Consider the following 23,023-nt stretch of genomic DNA (forward strand, 5'->3'; position numbering starts at 1 on the left):
CAAAGATTTATACAGCTTAATTCATAATTGCCCCAAAACGGAAACTGGAAACTATCTTCAGTGGGTAAATGGATGGACCAACTGTGATATATCCTGTACTATGCACTGCTACTTAGGGGTCGAAGGGAACAAGCTAAGGTACCCGGGTGGTTAAGGGTCTGCCTTCAGCTCAGGTCATGATCTCGGGGTCCCAGGATCAAACCTGTTCCCAGGATCATCAGGCTCCCTGTTCAGTGGGGAGTCCGTTTCTCCCACTCCCTCTTCTGCTCCCCCAGCTCATGCTCTCTCTCAATAAATAAAATCTTTAAAAAAAAAAAAAAAGGAACAAGCTAATGTTACAGCCACACTTTGGTTGAATCTCAAGTGCATTATGTCTCAAAAGGTCACATACCATATGATTCCATTTATAAAATATCCTTGACCAGAAAAAAACAGAGTGAGAGAGAACCTGTTGGTGGTTTCTAGAGGTGGGAAGAGTATGACTACAAACAGGTAGAACCAGGGAATTTTTGGGGGGTGATGGCCTGTTCTGTATCCTGATTGTGGTGGTCATTCCATGCCTCCATACATGTGAAGACATGTACACCCCCCAAAAAGTGTACTTTAATTTAAAAAAAAATACTTTCTGCATGGCAAAAAGCATCATAAGCAAATTGAAAATACATATGTCAAAGATAGAAAAAACATTCATATAATTCATATCACAAAACACTATGGTCCTTAACATATAAAAAGTTCTTAAGCATCAATAAGAAGGCCAAAACACCTACTCCCTGAAAGAACAAATAATATAAACAGTTAACATTTAAAGAAAATATAAATGACTCTTAAAATATGAATTGGGGCACCTGGGTGGCTCAGTTGGTTAAACATCGCACTCTTGATTTCAGCTCAGGTCATGATCTCAGAGTCCAGAGATGGAGCCCTTCATCAGTGGAGAATCTGCTTCTCTCTCTCTCCCACTCCCACTGCCCCTACCCACAACTCATGCTCTTTCTCTTTAAATCTTTAAAAATTTAAAAAGATATATGAATAGGCAGTTCCTTTTACCCATAACCAAAATGCATACTAAAGCTACAATAATATACTACCCTTTATCTATTGGATTGGCAAAAATATCAAAGTTTGACAACACAAACTGTCGACCAAGTGCTCTCATTTATTGCTGAGGGAATGCATATTAATGTATATTAGAGGATTTGGCACAGTCTATCAAGTATTTTCTCTGACTCAGGCATATTTATGCTATATATGCAAAATGAGGTATAGTCAAGGTCATTCCTTGCAGCATTCTTTTGTAATAGTCAAAGAATGGAAACTAGCCAAATTCTATCACTAGGGAACAAGCTAGCTAAATCATGGAATATATCCATTCTTTGAACTACTCTGCAGCTATAAGAAAGGAGGAGGGAACTCTCCATGCCCTGATAATGGATGATTTCTAATACGTGTATTATTGTGAAGGGAAAAAAGTAAGGTGCAGAACGGCATGTGCCGTGTGCAGCGCTCTGTAGAAGAGGTAAGGAGTACAAGCAAGGGGTATAAACATACTGACTGTAACAACTCAGTAATTATATCACACAAAGGAAATAAGCGGGAACATAGAAGGGGCTGTTGGTGGAGAAGAGAAGAGCAGGACAGAACGGTGGAGAGTAACGGTAGACCTGCAACGTTCACTGTCTGTCTTAGCATATGCTTAGCTTGGGAGCCACTTCTGTAAACTACTTGGTCCCCCCAAGAAGTACGTTTTCAAATAAGAAGACACATCGTCAGTGGTCCCTCATCCATCAGTTCCGTGGAACACAGAAGAAGCGGAAGAGAAAGGAAAGGTGAGGCAGGAAAGCAGAAGGAACACTTGCTTCGCACGCGGCTTACAATGAGGAAGGAAGGGGAGCTGGAAACACCCTGGGCTTGTCAGAGAAACGGGAGCCGAGGAGGGACGGAGTGAAGAAACAGACGCTGGTCGGGATGTGGGAGACTTGAATCTAGGTCCTCATTATACCGACGCGGGGAGATGGCGGCGAGTGTTTTAAGCGCTCCAAGTCTATTTTCTCACCTGTGAAATGGAAATAACAACAGAACTGATCTCCCGAGCTTAAATAAGGTAAAGGTTAAATGAAAGAAAACTGTGAAAGCGCCTTGCAACAGGGATGCGAGTCAGGAAATGACAGATGTTGGCGAGGATGCGGGAAAGGGGAACCCTCGCACACTGCTGCTGGGAAGGCAAGCTGGGGCAGCCCCTCCGGAAGACAGCATGCAGCTTCCTCAAAAAGTTGAAAATAGAGCTACCCTATGACCCAGCACTACAAGGTATTTACCCCAAAGATACAAATGCAGTGATCCAAAGGGGTGCCTGCACCCAAATGTTTATAGCAGAAATGTCCACAATAGCCAAATTATGGGAAGATGTCCCAGATGTCCATCTACCGCTGAATGGATAAGGAAGGTGTGGGGGGTGTGTGTGTGTGTGTGTGTGTGTGTGTGTGTATGTACGTGTACACACACACACACACACGAATACTATGCAGCCATCAAAAATGAAATCTTGCCGTTTGCAACAGTGTGGATGGAGCTAGAGGGTATTATGCTGAGCTAAATAAGTCAATCAGAGAAAGGTAATTACAATCTCACTGATATGAGGAATTTAAAAAACAAGGCAGAAGATTATAGGGGAAAAGAGGGGAAAAATGAAGTAAGACGAAACCAGAGAGGGGGAGAAACCACAAGAGACTCTTATTAATCATGAGAAACAAACAAATGAGGGCTGCTGGAGGGCAGGAAGGTGGGGGATGGGCTAGACGGGGGTTGGGTGTAAAGGGGGACACATGATGTCATGAGCGCTGGGTATCATATATGACCAATGAGTCACTAAATTCTACTCCCAAAACTAATAATACACTATATGTTAACTAAATTGAATTTAAATAAAATATTTTTTTAGAAAGAAAGAAAAGGAAAACAGAAAAGCGTCCCATAGCTTCCAGATGCCTCTTTCCTCCAGAGACCTGGCGTCTGCACCAGGGAAGTCTGGGAGGGCGGACCTGGCCAGGCTGGCTCCACCTCGGAGGACAGGGAGACAGGCAGGGACAGAGGAGCACAGTCACCGTCCCCCGAGCCACACTCCCCATAGGCAGGGGGAAAGGAGAGGTCAGCCTGTCGCAAAGGATTCCACTTCCCCACCAACTCCTCCTGAGTTAGCTAACTTGGTCGCCTTCCTGCAGACTTTTGGAGAGCTTCTGGCCTCCTGAGAGCAAGGGCAAACCATGTCCGAGGGCTTCGAGTAGGGTGTGGAGGGCACAGTGCGCAAAGCTGTTGCGTACAAGAGAGTAGGAAAGTGGGTTGCAGGAAGGCAAGGTTCAGGGCCGGGAGCTCTGTGGGAAGAGCCGTCCGGGGGAGAGATGATGGCGGCCAGAACTGAAGAGAAGGAATGGAGAGATGGGAATGGCGCTGAGAGAGGCTTTGGTGGTGGAACCAGGAGGGAGAGAGATACGTCAGTGAAAGCAGTGGACACAGGCCTTGCTCAGTAACCACTGACAGTGGAGGGAACGGCCGAGCTACTTTCCCATCTGAGCAGAGGTGACGGGGCATTTCTGAAGGGAGAAGGAGGAAGGGCGGAGGGGAACAGAGGTTCAAGAAGGGTCAGGGAAGTGAAAAATTACAAAAAGCAGGAAGAGCAGGAAAGCAGGGTTAGTCCCTGTGGAACCATCTGGGTTAGTCCCTGTGGAACCATCTGGGTTTGCTCCCTGGGCCTTGTGGAAGTTGGGCTCTTACCCTTCCGCAGAGGCCTGGAGTCAGGGGCCCTGCCTTCAGGTGTCCACTGGCTCAGTCAGATCTCTGGGCAGCTTGGGTTTCTCCAGGCAGGCCCAGAAGTCTTGTGGGAAAGGGGAGTAGAGTCATCTGAGGGATGTGGCTGTGAGCTGTTAGCCGCCGTGTGAGTGTTCGTGCAAGTCTTCCTAGGCCAAAGCTGAAGCCTGGCCAAGAAAGGGTTCAGAAGAGCCTGGCTAGTGTTTGTCAAGGAGAGAATCCTTAGCAAGGGTTTGGTGAGTGTCTGACCGTATCTCCTGGGCGAGGGAGGAAGAAGCCATAAGGGTGACTGACTCCCAGCTTTGCCTTGGAATAGCCCGGTGGGTGGGATGTTGTTGCTGTTCAGAGACAGAGAAACTGAAGAAACCACGGTTCATAAAGAAAGATGGTAGTCGATTCTGACCATGGTGAGTCGGCGGGGCTAGGGTTTAGCTGCCTAGGGCAGGCAGTCAGCAGGCAGCTGGATATTAGGGTCTGGACTGAGCAGAGGTACCTGGTTAGAGACACCCACCTTCAAACACCTACTGATGGTGGCGTCAGCCGGGCCCGGGCAGGGGCCATGGAACAAAAGAGAAGGCGGAGGATATAATGTAATTCCCCATGCTCCATGTGGGGTTAGGAAAGTAGGCATGATGATCCCCACTTGTCAGAGAAGGACGCTGGATTGGAGACTGAGGTCATGACAGAAGTCGTCCAGTCACTCCAGAATCACAGCCCTATTAATTAATTATATTAATTTTATTAATGTCCCATTAATTAATTATCAATCCCATCAGAATATGTCTGTCAAATATTTCAGGAAATGAAATGATTAGATGATTGTGTATTTCTCTATGGATTTTTATTCTATTAATATTTACAAAAAATTAACCTACCTGGAGGGATGCCTGGGTGGCTCAGTCGGTTAAGCGTCTGCCTTCGGCTCAGGTCATGATCCCTGGGTCCTGGGACATGGGGCTCCCTGCTCCGTGGAGAGCCTCCCTCTCCCTCTGCTGCTACCTCTGCTTATGCTCTCTTTCTCTCCATCAAGTAAATAAATAAAATCATTAAAAAAATTTTTTGTGGTTGAAGACAACCGAGCAATAGGAAAAGAGCTAGAAGCAGTCATGTGCTCAACCAGAGCTAATAAATACTAGTTACGTGAAACCTCTCAAACACTCTCTCTCCCTCTCTCAGAGACGTTAGCCCAACCAAGGCCATCTGTAATCTCTACAAGGCGACCTGTCAGAGCGCACACTCCAGGGAGGTAGGACCTGAAACTACTCAGCATCCTCGAGGGTCAGCCCCTAAGCTCCAGACCCCCTCACAGTGTTCCTGAAGTGGATGTGGACACAAAGGCTCCGCTGGGATAATTAGCCTTTTCTTACCACACCTTCCAATTTGCCTCTCACCTCTGAAAACACACTTGATATATCGAGAGAGATAATTAACCCACCAGTGCCTTCTCTTGGCTTTCACCTGCTAAAGCACTATTTTTGGAATGATTCTGCCATTTACTATTTTAAACGCACGATAGGCTGTCTATGAAATAGATGTGCATTTATCAATCAGCTCAGTTAGTTCAACACTGTTTCCTTCCATAACGGATCACAATTCAACCACGAACATGAGGAAACCATGAGCGATTTCCTTCATTTAACCTCCATCGTTACTCAAATTCAGTTATCCACAAGAGCCTATCTTTTGTGAATTTGATTTCTGGGAACTAGGCTCTTTAGTCCCATTTTGCCTATGGGAAAGGCTTGTCACCCCAGGACAGGATTGGAATAGAGTCCCTCCTACATTCAAATGCTTGTCGTTCCTGGAACCCAGTATGGGACCTTATTTGGAAATCGGGTCTTTGCAAATGTCATTAGTGAAGATGAAGTCATACTCGTTCCCATTAGGATGCTATTATGGAGAGACTAGAAGACAGTGGGCTGGTGAAGATGTGGAGAAATGGGAACTCTAGTACGTCGCTGGTGGGAATGCATAATTATGGGCGCAGCCTCTGTGGCAAACAGTTGGACAGTTCCTCAAAAATTAAACATAGAATCACCGTGTGACTCAGCAATTCTGATTCTAGTTAGACACTCAGAAGAATTGCAAGCAGGAATTCAAACAGATACTTACACACCGATGCGCGTAGTGGCGTTGTTCACCGTCACCAAAGGTTGGAAACAACCCAATGTCCATTGTCAGATGAACGGATCAACAAAACGCAGTGCGCACATACAGCGCAACATTATTCACCCTTAAAAGGGACTGAAAGTCTGACTCCTGTTATGACATCGATAAACCTTGAAGACATGCCGCGGTGAAGCAAGTCAGACATGGAAGGATAAATATTGTGTGACTCCACTTACGTGAAGTACCTAGGGAGGACAAAGTCACAGAGAAAGTCAAAGAGGAAGTAGAATAGATGTCGCCAGGAGTGGAGGGTCCTGGCGAGTTATTATTTAATGGGTACAGAGTTCCAGTTTGGGATGATAAAAAAACATTCTGGAAATGGATAGTGGAAATGGTTGTACAACAACACAGATGTACATAATGCAACTGACTTGTATACTTGAAACTGGTTGAAATGGTAAGTTTTATATTACGTATATTTTAACCACAATGAAAAAAGGAATAATAATAAAAGGAAAAAGATTGAGCCATACTGAAGAAGGGTGGGCCCTCAACCCAGTGTGGCTGGTGTCTTAGAGAAGAGAAGAGACTGGAGGGGAGAAGGCCATGGGGCAAGGTGAGATGCACAGGGAAGTCGGCCTCGTGATGGTGGAGGCAGGCACCGCAGCTGTGTCTCTACAAAATAATGGCGGCCAACAATGGATGGCGGCCATCAGATGCTGGGAGCCGTGAGGAAGAATCCTCCCCCAGAGTCTTCAGGATGAACATGGTCCTCTTGACACCTTGAATGTGGACTTCTAGCCTCCAGAACTGTGAGAGAATCAACTGTTGTCCTTTTAAGCCCTCCAATTAGTGGCTCTTTGCTGCAACAGCCCTGAGGAACTAAGGCAGCATATTTCAGATCGTTAAATATAAAAAAGAAGGCTTCTCTCTGGGAGGTTGAGGAAGGGACAGGATGGGAGGGACTCAAGGGGACTCTCAGAAAACTGTTTGCCATCAGCTCATTTTACAAAACCAGCTACAGTTTGCCTGGGTGGCTCAGCGGGTTAAGCCTCTGCCTTTGACTCGGGTCATGATCTCAGGGTCTTGGGATTGAGTCCCGAATCAGGCTCTCTGCTCAGCAGGGACCCTGCTTCCCTTCTCTCTCTCTGCCTGCCTCTCTGCCTACTTGTGATCTCTCTCTGTCAAATAAATAAACAAAATCTTTAACAAAAACAAAAACAACAACAACAAAAACCAGCTACATTTAAGTCTTGCCTGTTGAAATCACATTGTCTATTTAGGGCTTATTATACATTCAGTAAACTTTGTCTGAATGGTATTTCTACTTTATAAAAGTTTAAGTGCTAAAATTGACGATATTTTTTAAATGACAATATTTTCATAATGGAATACTATATTTTAGATGTTTAATGGATGGAAAGGCATTTATGAGATATACTGAAGTCCAAAGAAAATGTTACGAAGCAACCTGATTCGAAACCTGAAGATGCATGGATGCAGCTTCAGGAGTTTCCAAAATTTTTTGCAGAGGCTCCTGACTGACACAGTTGGTCAAACAACTGATTCTTGATTGCGGCTCAGGTCGTGATCTCAGGGTCGTGAGTTCAAGCCCTGCATGGGGCTCTGTGCTCAGCGTGGAGTCTGTTTGGGTCTCTCTCTCTCTCTCCCTCTCCCTCTGCCCCTTCTCCCTGAGCTCTTTCTCTAAAATAAATAAATAAATCTTTTTTTTATGAGTTACTTTAATAATCAGAAAAAACTTAATGTTATTATAAACATTAAAGATTCAAAGGCAAATAATCAAGTTGATGGGTTGAGGTTAGCTTCTTGGGGGGCATCTCTTACAAACTCCAAGCCAGGGGTCCACGAGCATGCTGCTGTTCGTGGACCCAAGCCCTTGACAGCTGGTTCACATCCCTGGTGCTCCCCATTCAGTGATCTGCACAGGAGTGGCGTGGAGAGAGACCTTCCAGAGTTCCCCAGTTACCCCTGGGCTCAGAGCTTTGGAAGCAACTAGGCTCTGAGTTTTTCTCCCACAAGACCGATGATGTTTCCGTGTTTAGAGACATTCTCTACATATTTATTTTCTCACTGAGAATAACCATTTAGTTATTTAAACAGTTAGTTTATATTGACAAATATTTATTTTACCGGGCACCATGCTAAGTGTTGTGAGGGTGGGGGGTGTAGTTTTGTGATCAGAGCCATGAGATAGACACTCCAACTGGCTGGGAATTAAAGCCTGGCTCTCTGATTTCCTTACACTGCAAAAGGGCCAAATCACTTAATTTCTTCTGCAGTCTGCAAAATGGAGATAATACACTTAATCAAATCTGAGATTGTTTTGATTAGAGGCATGCAGTATTTGCTACTAAGAAAGGCCAATGTTACCAATTAAACTTTGACATGTTGCCCTGAACGACAGCCTTGTCCTGTGCGTCAATTGGTCACACCAGCCTCTCGTGGCTCTGAAATGTCTTTCATAGACGTCAGAAATCTGACAGTTTCTCTTGCGTCCTATCGCGTTGTCTGATATGCGATGGGCGTGTCTTTGTGTACATCTCCGCGGTGAATGTAACACGCCTTCATCTATCCATAGGGGAGTCTTCTGTCCTTAAGGCCATAAAGCCCTTGGTTGTTGCTTTGCAAGAAAATACAGAGGTGCGATCCCTTATCTAGAACCCAATTTCCAGCTCTATTTCTGTGATTTTCAGGCTCACGCAGTCCCAGCCAGGCACATACATAACTCAGTTGAAATGCTGCTTGTAAGAGCCATGACCCAGACTGGGTACACAGAGGCAAAGACAGATCCTCACTCACCAATACCGATCGTAGAATGCCATCAGTTGCCAGGTACATCAGGGTTCTGAGATGTGAATGAAAGAGAAAAAATGTTTAATATCTATTAGAAGTAATTAAATCAGTGGTACCTCCCTCTTGGAATTTCGTGATGGTTATGTACACTATGATGACCCAATTCCACCCATCCTGCTGGGCGTAGGTTCTGAGATTTAGATCTAAAATGGGCTCCAAAAGACCTCATGCATGTGATTGTTAAGTGTGTGGAAAGCCGGGGCCTCTGCTCCCTTACTAGGGGATTTCTGGGTCCTCTCTGTGCTTCCTGGATCCGGCCACTGACGTTGCATAATCGGGGCTGTGCGAAGGGCTCTCCGCTCTCATGGTCAGCAGTCAACCAAAGCAAGTCGGGTGATCTGTGGCTTGAAAACATTCAGAGCCCCTGAGCATTGCTTGTGTTCGGAGCCCCTGAGCATGGCCTTTGTGTGTGAAGGTGAAAGGCGATGGGGGTGTCAAAAGAGCGGCTCAAAATGAAGCAGCCGGGGAGAAAGTAGAAAAGCACAAGGCCTTCAAGATGGAGGGGAAAAGAAAATCAGGGGCACCTGGCCGTTTCGGTCAGTGATGCAGGCAGCTGTTTGTCTTGGGGTGGTGGGTTCGAGCCCCATATGGGGGAGAGAGATCACTTAAAAATAAAATCTTGAGGGTGGGGGGTGGGGTGAGCCTGGTGGTGGGTATTAAGGAGGGCACGGATTGCATGGACCCCAGGGTGTGGTGCATAAACAATGAATCTTGGAACACTGAAAAAAATAAAACCTTGAAAGCAAAAGAGGGAAAGAAGGGAGGGAGGGAGGAGGAGAGAGAGAGAAAGAATGAAAATCGTTGCATGAGGAGTGAGAACTCATTTCTGGTCCTTGCTGCTCCAAGTCAGCAGTGACTGACCTTTTCTTCCCTTCTCTCCCTCTGAGCATTAGCAGAATCGCAGGGGCCTTCATGTCCATTTTATCAGGTGACCTGAGCGACACTTGGCTTCTGGCAGGTGACATCCGTCCCTGCCTCGTGTATTTACTTCCTATACTTAGAGTTGTGGCGTAACGTGTTCTCAGTACGATGGAAACACCTAATTCATTGAAGGAGATGTCTGGCTTAAAAAAAAAAAAAAAAAGATTTATTTATTTGAGAGAGAGAGAGCATGAGCATACCTGTGAGATCACAGGTCAGGGGAGGGGCGGAGGGAGAGAATCTCAAGCAGAGCACAGAGCCCGACACGGGTCTCGATCCCATGAGCCATGAGATCCCGGCCTGAGCCCAAACCGAAAGTCAGATGCTCAACCAACTGAGCCACCCAGGCTCCCTGACAGAGATGTCTGTGAAAGCCATATGGCTTTCATCACAGCCAGGAAGGAACTTGGTAACTATCTTACAAAGCAGTCCCTGGCATTTAGGAAAGAAACTTAAAAAAAAAAAAAAAGAAATTCCATATCAACAACAGAAATATCTTTGTTAGGCAGGCTATAGTAAAAAAAAAACAAACACAAAAACACCAAATAAGGGACATGAGCTTGGGTTTTTTTCTCTATAAATAGACTTCTGGATAAAAGGGCAAAAGACATGAACTTTCCATGAAAATAATACTTTAAAAGCTGTTAATTACAGTAAAAATTTTGTTCTCGGACCAGAGTGACACATATTTATTTATATATAAATATATATAATATTTACATATATTAAATATATATTTTTAAATAAATAAATGCATTTATTTATTGTTTAAAAGTCTAGAAATAAGTATAAAAGCATAAACAAGGCCAAACATTGCAGTCCTGAGTGACTTAAAGGTCTAGAAGTTCTGCCGGAAGCCCCTTTCCAGTAAAAGCAGAGCCTCTGATAAATTCTAAACTTGTCACACTGATAATGTCGTCTCCCAGATGCTGACCAACTGGAAAAAAATAATTGATCCCAGTGAAACCCTGGGAACGTTGGAGGAGGACAGTGACTCTGTCAGTAGGGAGGGAATGCTGGGTGTCCCAATAAGGTTGTTTTGTTTTTTTTAAAGATTTTATTTATTTATTTATTTGACAAAGAGAGAGAGAGAGAGAGAGCACAAGCGGGGAAAATGGTAAGCAAAGGAAGAGAGAGAAGCAGGCTCTCCACACATCAAGGAGCCCAATACAGGACTCGATCCTAGGACCCTGAGATAATGGCCTGAGTCGAAGGCAGATGCTTAACTGACTGAGCCCCCCCAAGATGCCCCCCAAGTAAGGTTTTTAGGATCATAGGTCAAGAAACCAGCTGGTTCAAGCTTCACCCCAAGGGAGAAGTGAGTGGAAGCTTCAGGATCAGGCCACAACGGTCATGGAGGGGAACGCTTGCGCCCTCACAAGGGACCTGAACCAGGAACAAGTCTTTTCTGATTTCTTCCCTGGGCGGCATGGTTTCCCATCTGCTCTATCAGGCTCTTCAATACCAAGGAGTAGGGTGTAAGTGAGGTGCTCCGAGGGGAATTTCTGAAGGGCTGAGAAATGGGGAGTTCGAGAGTATAAAATCAGACCTCCAGCTTGTTCTGTGTCAGGGAACGGAGCTGGACTTTATATTTGCCCCCATCAGTCAGTCGATGATTAGAGTCTATGGGGGTGGGAGATATGGTAGGAGCTTGTGGAGGAAGAATAGAAACTCCCCGGGGGGGTTTCTGGGTCTCTCAGGGGTGGGGGTGACTCTAGTGAGATCCCTGGAGAGTTCTTGCAGAGGCGGGCAATGGGCACGCACAGAACTGGTAAAAGGAACCCAAGGGGGTCTGGGCAGGGCAACACCTCTGTCTGGAAAGGGAGAGAGAGAGAAGCAGGCTCCCCGCTGAGCAGAGAGCCCGATGCGGGACTCGATCCCAGGACCCCAGGTGAAGGGAGACACTTAAGAGAGTGAGCACCCAGGCTCCCAGGGAACGGGAGGTTATCCGAAGGAAGTCAGGTGGCACCCGGTGACACTGACACGGACAGGCGATGAGTGATTGTGCAGAGGACGGAAGGACGTATGTAGAGTCAAGTCAATGAAAGTTATTGAACTACAATAACTGGTAGGAGGAATTTGGAGAATAAGCTATTCAGGAGCTTTAGAAAATAGATCTAATTGAAGTAAGAATAACAAACAGGTAAAATAAATAAATAAATAACAAAGAGGTAACTCACTGCTCGAGACCGGGGTATAAGGATGAAGAGCCAGCGTGAGAACACAGGCCTTTCAGAGACAGGTTAAAGGAGAAACCAAGTTTAAAACAGTATAGCCTGTGGAGAAATCGGCAAATCTAGGATAAGGCTTATGTGCATTCATTTAAAGAAAACGAGAGCTCTCTGGGTGTTGAGTTTCTGAGTAATTTTTTCTTCTTTCCCCTCTCTTGTAAACGACAAACTTCCACAGTTTATATAATGGGAATAAACTTCAGTCAAGAGACAAAAAGTAGAACTACTTAATTTCCATCTAGTTTTCTCTCTTTCTTTTCCATAAAAAATTTTTCAAAGGGAATGGGCAGAGCACAGTCCTTCAGGGGGTACAAAGGCCTAGATAGAACACGAGCTCAGGGAAGATCTAAATGCTTTGAATGAGTTTGGGACCCCAAGTCCAAGTACATTGTTCCCCAGAGTCCTGCAAAAACTTTAAGATGATGTCCCTGGACCCACCACTAGCAGATCAGACAAATTCAGGGCAGTGTGAGAAGGTAAAAGTGCAGTGAAAACAGGTGAAGGGGCAGAGGTTGTCTTCAATGAGGGCTGTTCGGGGAAGCATCATTTGACGTTTGGGGGGACAGCTCTTTCCTGTGCCCAGCTCGTTCAGGCAGGAGCTGGATGTTTGCCCCATGATGATGCTGTCACTGTGTCCTCCATGGATGGGAGGCTGGGCCAGGTCCCAGTTCCAGAAGGAAGTTGGGTGGCCCATCAGCGGACCACAGTGTTCCCCCGCCTGAACACAAAACTGATCTTTAGATGCAAACCTTTTCTTGGCTTTCATGAGTAATTAACATGAGTCACAAGTTCTCATGTTACAAACAACCCAAGGTCACTTACACGTAATCTGTGTGTCAGGATCATTCCTGGGGTGTTTCTTCTGACAGTCTCCCCCCACCCACATTCCACCAAGGTTGGCAGGACCTCTGTGCTTCCCCACCCCACCTCTCCCACTACCCCTGCACTCAGAGGAAGTCGGGGACTACCAGGCCAAAACCAAAACTATGCAAAAGATGCTTTTCTTCCTGGCCTATTTTCCTAAAACCAGAGCTCAGTAGAGAACTAGTCTTCTCTTTCTTTGAGGACAAATGAAGAGCAGCTGGAGGGATTTCTTCTAGCTTACGGGCTCTGTCCCCTGCTGTCCCCACAGCATGTATGATGAGATTTAGGTGGGCCCAGGGTTCTTGGTCCCAAGGAGGCAAGGGCCTTCCAGATTAAAGAGCCCAGGTGGTCTTAGACAATAAGAACCACTGACCGGGCACAAAACCCAGAAGAGTGGACTTTCCTGTTCTTGGCACCACATAGAGCTTCTGACTTCCCCTGAAAGTCTGGGAACAGAGGAGAAAGACTCAGTAACAACAAAAATCCAATTTGCCATTGTTGGGGTTGGAAGATTTCGTGTAATGTAAAGAAAACAAAGAAATGGATATTTATTTTGCATTCCTAGAGTTTGTGAACTCAGCTTTACATCAGCTTCACTTACTAAGTGTGCTCTAGTTTTAGTTGCTAGCGTTAGAAGTGACTGGAATGGACACAAGATTCTAAGTCGGGTGCTGTGCGCAAGTCTGGCTAGCTGCCTTGAAGCTCTTGGCAACTTGGCAGGGCTTGGTCATCCTAGCATAGCTAGGACTGCTCACATTTGGGAAGAACACTGCTTATCGGAGCTTTAACAGTACTGTCCTAAGTAGGGCATGGTCTTGAGTGGCTCTCATTCCTGCTGCATTTTACTAACTACTGTGAGTTTAGAATTATTGTTTTCAGTTTAGTTTGTCATGGGGTTCCATGATGACTAACTTCCACTCCAGTCATCATTTATCTTGATGTTCAGATGACCCAAATTTGCCCACCAGGAACTCCTTCAAAGAGGTCCATCCATTCTTTCGCTATCTCACTCTCTTATTTAATGGTACAAGATGTTCAGGGGTCATTTTGTACTTTTCCTGCCACAGCCCTGGAGTCAGCCACTTCTCCAAAGAGCCCTGGTTCCTTTTAGCGAGAATGGTAGGTAGAAACCAAGATCTGGGCTCTACGTGTGCTCATTTTCCTGGTGGGTCATTGCTTCAAGACCCTTCCAGCAGAGAGTTAAGAAATGTAATAATTAATTAATTAATTGAATTTATTATCATTTATTGTTAAATAATTAGTTAATTAGTTGAATTTAAATAAAAATTTAAAAATGTATGTGTATATGTTATGTGTATGCCTGTACCTATTTGTATACAGTAGGTCTGTATCCATGTAAAAGTATAAGTCCATATTGATACCTCCGGTTCCCAAAGCAACACCGTGGCCTTCCATCTGCCCCTATTTATAATTTCCTTTTCCAAAATTGAGAAACCCAGCTCTCATCATCCTAAATACGTCCTATTCATTTGCTCAAGTCTTGAATACACAGAAAGTAATTTCAGTTACTAACCAATACTACTGTAAGAGGTAAATCTATTAGTTAGGGTTCAATATTTCATTAATAGTTTTTTTTTAGGTAAAATTTATAAGTAGTGAAATGTATACATCTTAAATGTATAATCCATTGGTTTTAACGGATATAGAACCCCATGCAATCCAAACCTCTGTCGAGAGATAGACCATTTCTATCATTCTGGAAAGTTCTCTCATCCTTCTTGGCAGTTAATCTCCATACCCCACCAGACACAGCCACTGCTCTGATCCCGTAGCCATGGATCAGTTGTGTCTGTTCTCTGACTGCACATAAGTCCATTCTTACAGTATGGACCCTCTGGTTCTTACCTTTTCTTGCTTAGTGTCGTGTCTGTAGGAGTGGGCCATGTTGTTCCATGAATCTGTGCTCTGGGCTCTTGTCACTGAGTAGGATTTCGCTATATAAGCACGCCACATTTTGGTTATGCACTCTCCTACTGATGGACCCACTTTGGGATTGTTTCCATTTTTTTGGCTTTTGTGTATAAAGCTGCTTTGAGCATTCTTAATTTTTTTTTTTTTGGTTGTTTTTGTTTTGTTTTTTGAGACAGCATGAGCGGCAGGGGAGGGGCGGGGGGAGAGGGAGAAGGGAATCTCAGGCAGACTGCACTGAGTGTGGAGCCCACAGCGGGACTCGATCCCATGACCCCAAGAACATGACCTGAGGCAAAATCGAGTTGGACGCTTAACCGATTGAACCACCCAAGTGTTCCATCTGTGAGCACTCTTATTTAAAAAGAGGGAAAAAATAGCAGTTGTTTGGGACGTTTTTTCCCCTGCTGTCCCCTCCTCTCAGTCCACCTATTTCCCCAGCAGCCGCTCTGAGCAGTTATGACTGGACGTCACCTCGCCTCAGCTGCCCTGCAAACATGGGACTTCCCCAGCATGCACTGTGGCATTCATGCGTGTGGGAGGGTGACACAGGTGGCAAAACCTCTCCCTTCTATCTGTTGGTAGACAGCTCTGGGGCACATTCCACATGGTTCCTCAGAAGGCTCAGTGGGACCAACCCCCAAGTGCCCACAGGGTGACGATCATTGCTCAGGCCCTTCCTCTCCCCGGCACGCTGCCCAGCCCCTCGTTCCTGCTCCCTGGCATCAGACCCCAGCACACTGTGCATACACTAGCCCTTGGCTCTGGCTCTGCATTTGGGAGGAGTGCCGCCCAAGGTAGCCCCTTCGGCGTGTTCTCTAGAAGCATGCAGGTGAAGAGCAGAGGTGCAAATTAACAGCGTTCAAGGGTAACTACTTGTGGTGCTCTCTGACTCAGAGATCGGCGAATTTCTTCTCTCTCTCTCTCTCAACAAGTGTAAGATGAGAGAGATGCATTTCAATTTCAGAAATGTCGAGACGTAAGAGATCACGCGTCTTCTGTGCAAGCGTACGTAGCTGTCAGTCATTTCCCACGCGCCTGCCTCACTCACGCTTGTGACTTTCCAGGGCAGAGATAGAGTCTGATGGAAGCACAGGAAGACACAGCAGGTGCTCGGCAAACATTTGTGACTAAGAGAAGGAGGGACAGCAAGGAAAAGGGAAACTGAGGAAACTGAAGTCAGTTTTGGAAGAACTCTGAGAGGCAGAGACTTAGTAAAAGACCTGAAGAGGAGAGGAAATCAGACTGAAGCCCCAGGAGCCTGAATGAATGAATGAGTGAGTAAATGAATAAATGAATGAATGAGTGCGAGGAGAAGGGCCAGGACCGAGAAGTAGCTGGGGAGGAGGGCTTGCCCTGAAGCAGCTCCTTCATTAGAAGGACACACGAGAGCCTAGCAGCCTCGGCAGAAAGTAATGCTATTGCCACCATCCCCTCCCCAGTATTTTAGAGAAAAATAGGCTCAAAGAGATTATTTTAATAAGCATGCTTCCTAAATTAGCTTATAGCAACTTTTCTGTCATTTTCCCTGTTCTGCTTCTGAAATCCATGAAGCAAATTCTGTATCTCAATTCCGGGTGACACTACTTCCAAATAACATACTTGGATTTCATAGATTAAGACGATTACTGTGGATTAATAGAATAATGACTAGATCAGGAATGTTATGTTAATTAGGGACAGAGTCATTTGCAAATATAAAGAAATGGGTATTAAGACATCCAGAGGGAGGGCCTAGTACACGGGGCTCAGTGTCCGTTTGGGGAGACTTGTTTGCTCCCCAAGTTGGGCCCCCGATAAGGTTGCAAATGCTTGTGTAAGAAATCAGAGAGGGCTTGTAGCCATGGAGAGTGGGTTAGGAGAAGGAGCAGCTCTCTCCCCCCTCTCCTCATTAAGGACATTAGAGCTGGATTTAGACCGGGTAGAAAACTAGTCTGGCATCCTCATTCGCTGTATAAGGCAGGGGCAGGGAGTTCTGTTTATCGGGATGAAAGAAATCTTCACTGGAAACCATCATGATACGTTTAGCAGGTGAAGGCTGAGTTGTTTCTGTGGCTGATTTTTTTTTTTTTTAAAGATTTTATTTATTTATTTGACAGAGAGAGGTCACAAGTAGGCAGAGAGGCAGGCGGAGAGAGAGAGGAGGAAGCAGGCTCCCCGCTGAGCAGAGAGCCTGATGTGGGACTCGATCCCAGGGCCCTGAGATCATGACCTGAGCCGAAGGCAGCAGCTTAACCCACTGAGCCACCCAGGTGCCCCTGTGGCTGATGTTTTAAGTGGAGACTTAACCTTCTTAGCCCTTCTGGAAAACTACAGGTAATAGACATTAGGCTTGTGTGCTCAGGTAGCAGACTAGCGGAGGACCAGCCAGATTTAATGGTCCAGGAGTCTCACCGTGACTGATGTCCCAGCAGTGCAATGGGGAGCCACTCGGGGCTTTGAAGCAGAGGAGTGGTGTGATTCCACCTTTAACTGTATCTTTCTGCTGAAGATAGATCAAGGGACCATGGTGGACATGAGAAAACCAAGTGAGAGGCCATGGTAGTCATTCAGGGGAGAAGTGACGGTGTCTTGGAGCAGGGAAGGTATCGTGGTGGTGGAAAGGAGGTATCCAACTCTGGATATATTTCGACGGGAGAGTGAGATGGATTTGCTGATAATCAGTAGGAGGGTAGGAGAATGAGAGCGAGGTCAAAGCCGCCTCTGAGATTTCTGACTTGAATGACTGGGAAAATGACACTGGCATTTACTGAGATGGGAAGGGCAGAGAGGAGCAGGTTTAGGAGTGTGCAGAGGGGGCGGCAAAAGCTGTTTTAGACAAATTACATTTGAGATGCCTGTTAGATATTGTAGATGTTCAGGAAGCATTTGGATATGATCCAGACTCCAGAAAGAACTTCGTTGGAGGTAATACATTTAAGAGTCATCAATGCTGAATATTGATCTTACCAAAAATTACAATACAGCTATAACAGGAGGAAGGTGGGCGGAAAAAGTATGTGTACCTAGGGGAATGGGGCATATGAGAAACCGAATCTTTATCTCCTGTAGCAGGAGCTCCATGGTAGGTAGGTATTGGGAAAACCTCAAGAAATAACTGTATGAGCATCATAAGAAACAATCATCCCTATTGCTTCCGCTCAATATCTTGACATTTTTCTTCCTCATCTTTTTTAGGAGGGTATTTTTTTTTAGATTTTATTTATTTATTTGAGACAGAGAGTGAGAAATAGAGAGAGAGAGAGAGAGAGAGAGAGCACGAGCAGGGGGAGAGGCAGAGTGCAAAAGGAGAAGCAGACACCCCACTAAACCTGATGCGGGGCTCAATCCCAGGACCCCTGGGCCATGACCTGAGCAGAAGGCAGGTGCTGAACTGACTGAGTCACCCAGATACCCCATAGGAGGGGTATTTTTAGAAGTTTATTTTTATTTCTTTTAATTATTTTTTCATACCACATGGGGGCATTGAACCCACGTGCTTTTTTAAAATCTCTATACCCAGTGTGGGACTTGAACTCACAACCCTGAGATCAGTGGGATGATCTACTGAGTGAGCCAGCCAGGCACCCCCATTTTAGTTCCTATTTTAACAGCTTCCTCAAGATATGATAGACCAACTATACAATTCATCCATTTAACATATACAATTCAGGGACGCGTAGGTGGCTTAGCCAGTGAGACATCTGCTGTTGGCTTGGGTCATGATCTCATGGTCCTGAGATCGAGTCTCACATCAGGATCCCTGCTCGGTGGGGAGCCTGCTTCTTTCTCTGCCCCTCCCGCTCTGCTACTTATTCTCTTTCTCTCTCGAAAATAAATAAATAGAAATACTTTAAAAAATAAAAAAATAAAATCTACAATTCAGTACATTTTGGTATATTCACAGACTTGTGTAGCCATCGCTACAATCAATTTTAGAATTTTTTATTATGCCAAAGAAACCCTGCACCCCTTAGCTGTCAACCCTCTACCCCTCATCCTTCTCCCTCAGCCTAGGCAACCAATAACCTACTTTATGTCTCTATGGTCTGGCCTATTCTGAATGTTTCATGTGAGTGGGATCTTACTAGCAGCCTGGGTGGCTCAGCTGGTTAAGTGACTGCCTTCAGCTCAGGTCATGATCCTGGGGTCCTGGAACAGAGCCCCGTGCTGGGCTCCCTGCTCAGGGGGGAGACTGCTTCTCCCTTTCCCTCTCTCCCTCTCCCCATTCATTCTCTCTCCCTCAAATAAATAAATAAAATCTTTAAAAATAGTAAGTGGAATTTTACAATATGTGGTTCATTTTACTGGTTTGACTTTTTTGACTCTCCTCTTCCTGTCTCCTAAGTTCTGTCTTTTCTTTTTTTTTTTCTTTTTTCTTTTTTTAAAAGATTTTATTTATTTGACAGACAGAGATCAGAAGTAGGCAGAGAGGCAGGCAGAGAGAGATGGGGAAGCAGGCTCCCTGCTGAGCAGAGAGCCTGATGTGGGGCTCGATCCCAGGACGGTGAGATCATGACCTGAGCCAAAGGCAGAGGCTTAACCCACTGAGCCACCCAGGCGCCCCAAGTTCTGTCTTTTTAAGCACTCTGCACCCTGACCACCAACTTTGGGTTCTTTGGTCCCTACTTGGCAGAAGCCCCTGCCATCTCTTCTGAATTCAGTTGTCCTTAGAAAATCTTGCCTTTGGGGCGCCTGGGTGGCTCAGTGGGTTAAAGCCTCTGCCTTCAGCTCAGGTCATGATCCCGGAGTCCTGGGATCGAGCCCCTCGTCAGGCACTCTGCTCCGCGGGGAGCCTGCTTTCCCCTCTCTCTCTGCCTGCCTCTCTGCCTACTTGTGATCTCTGTCTGTCAAATAAATAATATCTTTAAAAAAAAAAAAAAAGAAAGAAAGAAAATCTTGCCTTTGCTCTGTCCCTCTATGACAAGAAGACAACACTTCCTACAACCCCGCCCGTGACTGTCCTTCAGTGCTGTAAATGAATCAGAAACATTCCAGAGTACTTTGGACGGTGTCCACCTGAGAGCACGGCTGCCTGATGGAATCAGCCACTATCCTAGGCAGCCTAATTAGAGTTTATCAGCAGTTCCCCCTTCACTACACTGCAAATTATAAGGTGTAGAAAGCTTTTGAGGGGAATCTGCTTTGCAGTGAATGTTCTGGATTGGATTCCACAACCTTATGAAATATTTCTATCCCAAACTCCTCTTTTATACTTACACAGGTGAAAGGGATATTTTTTTCAATTGAATTTTTATAGATTCACCAATAGTGCTTTTGCCTTTAAAGCTCTGTGGGTTACCTGTGACAACAAAATGCTTTTCCACACTGACATTTGTCCAGGGAGTTGAAACAGACTGCTGAGCCCGTTTGTAACATGTGTGGGTCTATCAGAGAATGTCCTCTGGATTTGTTCAAGAAGCAGCCATCATGTCCCGAATCATGTCTTCCTTACAAAAAATAAACAAAATGAGAAAGATTTTTATTTTCCATACTTAAACAACATTCAGATTTTAATTCTACTTATCCAAGGAGGTTTCTCTCAAGCTTTCAGAGCATAATTGATGGCAGTTTGCAAAAAAAAAAAAAAAAAAAAAGCACTTCTTCAATACTTGAGGGCTTTTTATACGCATTTATTATGTGAATTAACTAACTACAGGAACTGAGAAATATCCCCATTTACAATGCAAATATAACATTCATAGAAAAAAAAAAGAGACAACATTAAATAAAACATTTCCTGATTAAAGATACTTTAAAAAAACAAAGCTGTCAAATATTTCTAAGTTAAAAGAGATACAATAAAGATGTAAATCAGACAAAGGACAACAGTATCGTGAATCACAGCGAATAAAAGGAAAAGCATACAGAATATATTTTATTCCAAGGAAAATAGGAGGCTATTGTAAGACTTTAAGTACATGAGAGACATAATTTGGTTTGCTGTGTGCAGAATCCATCGGAAGGGGCCAGAGTAGGAGCAGGGGGGCTAGACGGAGAAATGAAGCTGGTTTGGAGAGATGCCTCTCAAGCTTCCAGGTACATGCAACTCACCAGGGTTTTTAGCAAACTCTTGATCATGGGCCACACGTGAGTGGGCGAGGTTCAGAGTAGGGCAGTAACAGCACTGATGGAGCACATGGATGGATCCCTGAGGAATTTAGAGGACAGGTTTAGGGGACTAGCTGATTAATCAGGAGAAGGAGACGAAAGGGTCAAGGATGGGTTCCATGTTTTTGAGTGAGAGGCAGATCTTGACCTTGGAAAACATATAAATGAAGATGGGAGGATTTAGATGTCTTGAGCTCAAAAGAAAGGGCTGGAGATATAACTTTGGGAGTCAGCAGAATGATTAAATGGCATAATGGACCCAAAGGAGCAAAGAGGAATAAGGAGGAGGAGGCCTGAAGCTTCCAGTACTTAAAGGTTGGGGGAAGTAGACTGAACCAGTTGGGAAGAGCAAGATGGAGAAACCTAGAAGGTGAGAGGAAACCAGGAGTGCGGGATGCAGATGCTAACAGAAGAAAAACGCTCAAGAAGGCAGCGTAGTTAACCATGAAAAATAACATGAAAAAATAAAAGACAGTAAATTACCCACGCGATGCAAGTGTCTACCTAGGTCACTGGTGAATTTGGCACAGTTTCTGCAGAGTGGGGGATGGGGCTAGCCCAGACTGGAGGGACTTGAGAGGGGAGAATAAAGCAAGGAAAAGAGGATAGACTTTGAAGAAGTTTGCGGAGGGAACGAGATAGCTGGGGTGGTAGCTGGGGCGTATACAGTACAGAGGGAAGCTTGTCTCTTATCTTTCAAAATAGAAAAGACAAAAGAGTGTTTCGCCGTTGGAAAAGACTGGGTTTAAGACCAAAGATTCAGAAATGAGAGAGACTGAGAGGTAGCATAAGGGCCCTGAAAACGGAGGAGGGTTGGAGGAAATGGATTTGGATGCAAGGAAGGACATGTGCCATATTGTAGCCCAAGAGAGGACCAATGGTAATAGGCTTGCAGACATGGAGGTGAGATAGGAGACCTCTCTCATCCCACAGTTCCTGTTCTGGGCCAAGCAGGAGAGAGGTCAGCTGCTAGAAGCAGATGGGCAGAAGGAGGGTGCTGGGTTGTGAGGCGAGCAGGGAAGATGACCACCGCGAGTAGCACAGGTGGTCTCCAGGGAGAGCTGAGGGCCTGTGGGAGAGAGGGGATCTATCTCTACAGCCGGTCTGGCCCCCAGTGCAATTTGCTGCAGATGCTTGGCTTCCCAGGCGCAAGGCAAGAAGGTGGGTGTTTGAGGGTTGGTCATTCGCTGAGCGAACGTGGAAGAAAAGCCCAAAGAGAAGTAGAGTTTGGTTTAAGCTAGTGAAAAGAATGTCCTATAGGCTATAGTGTCTGGCACCCAGTAGGTTTACAAGATTTGTAGTCATTATCACAGGAGACAAGAGACAATTCCCAGCCTCCCTTGGCCCCCTACCCTCCTGCAAGACCACCCACCTACCTTTTCCTCCAAGATATTTGTACAGAATATTGAGCTGCTTTCGGAAGTAAGCGTGGTATTTATTTTCTATGGTTATGTGTTATAGTTACATATGTTTATATATAGTTATGGATAGTTTATGGAGTTACAGTTTTCCAGTTATTTTATGTGTTCCCACTTCATTATTATTGAGGTGAGAATGTAGAATCTCAGAAATTAGACTTATTGTTCAGTTATTCAGTTTACTACTGGAATAATGTTCTGTGTAGCTAATTCTGAGTTTCAACAAATGATACCACTTAAGGAAAGTAATCATCAGATGAGCAATAGTATATAATTTATTATAATCATAATAATTTTTTAAGATTCCTTATTGAGAAAATCATAGTTTTCTAAATATAGTAGCACTTAAGGTCTTTTTTTTTCCCCCTTTAAAGTGGCTTATTACTGTTACTAGTCTGTAAGGATTGCATTTAGTCTGCTAGCTGAAAATTAAAAGTTTCTGCGCAAGAGGTAGATTTTAACACAAAGGTCACATTAGGAATGAGTCGTGACAAAATAAAAAAAACATGTTTCAGGATAAGGAATTAGGAAGTTGGGCAAACCATTGTGCTTCTTTTAAGAATGTGTTTCTTCATCTGTAAAGGAAGGAAATGAGGAAATAGGGCTCCCATTAGGGTCTATGACTGTACCATCATGACTACAGGGTAGCCACTACCCACATGTGGTTGCTTAAATTTAAATTTAAATTCATTAAATAAAAATTCAGCTCCTTGGTCACACTTGACACATTTCGGGTGTTCAATAGCCATATGCAGCTAGTGGCTCCTCTATTGGACAGTTTGG

This window comes from Mustela erminea, chromosome 15, assembly GCF_009829155.1.
Source record: "Mustela erminea isolate mMusErm1 chromosome 15, mMusErm1.Pri, whole genome shotgun sequence".
Classification (NCBI taxonomy): domain Eukaryota; kingdom Metazoa; phylum Chordata; class Mammalia; order Carnivora; family Mustelidae; genus Mustela; species Mustela erminea.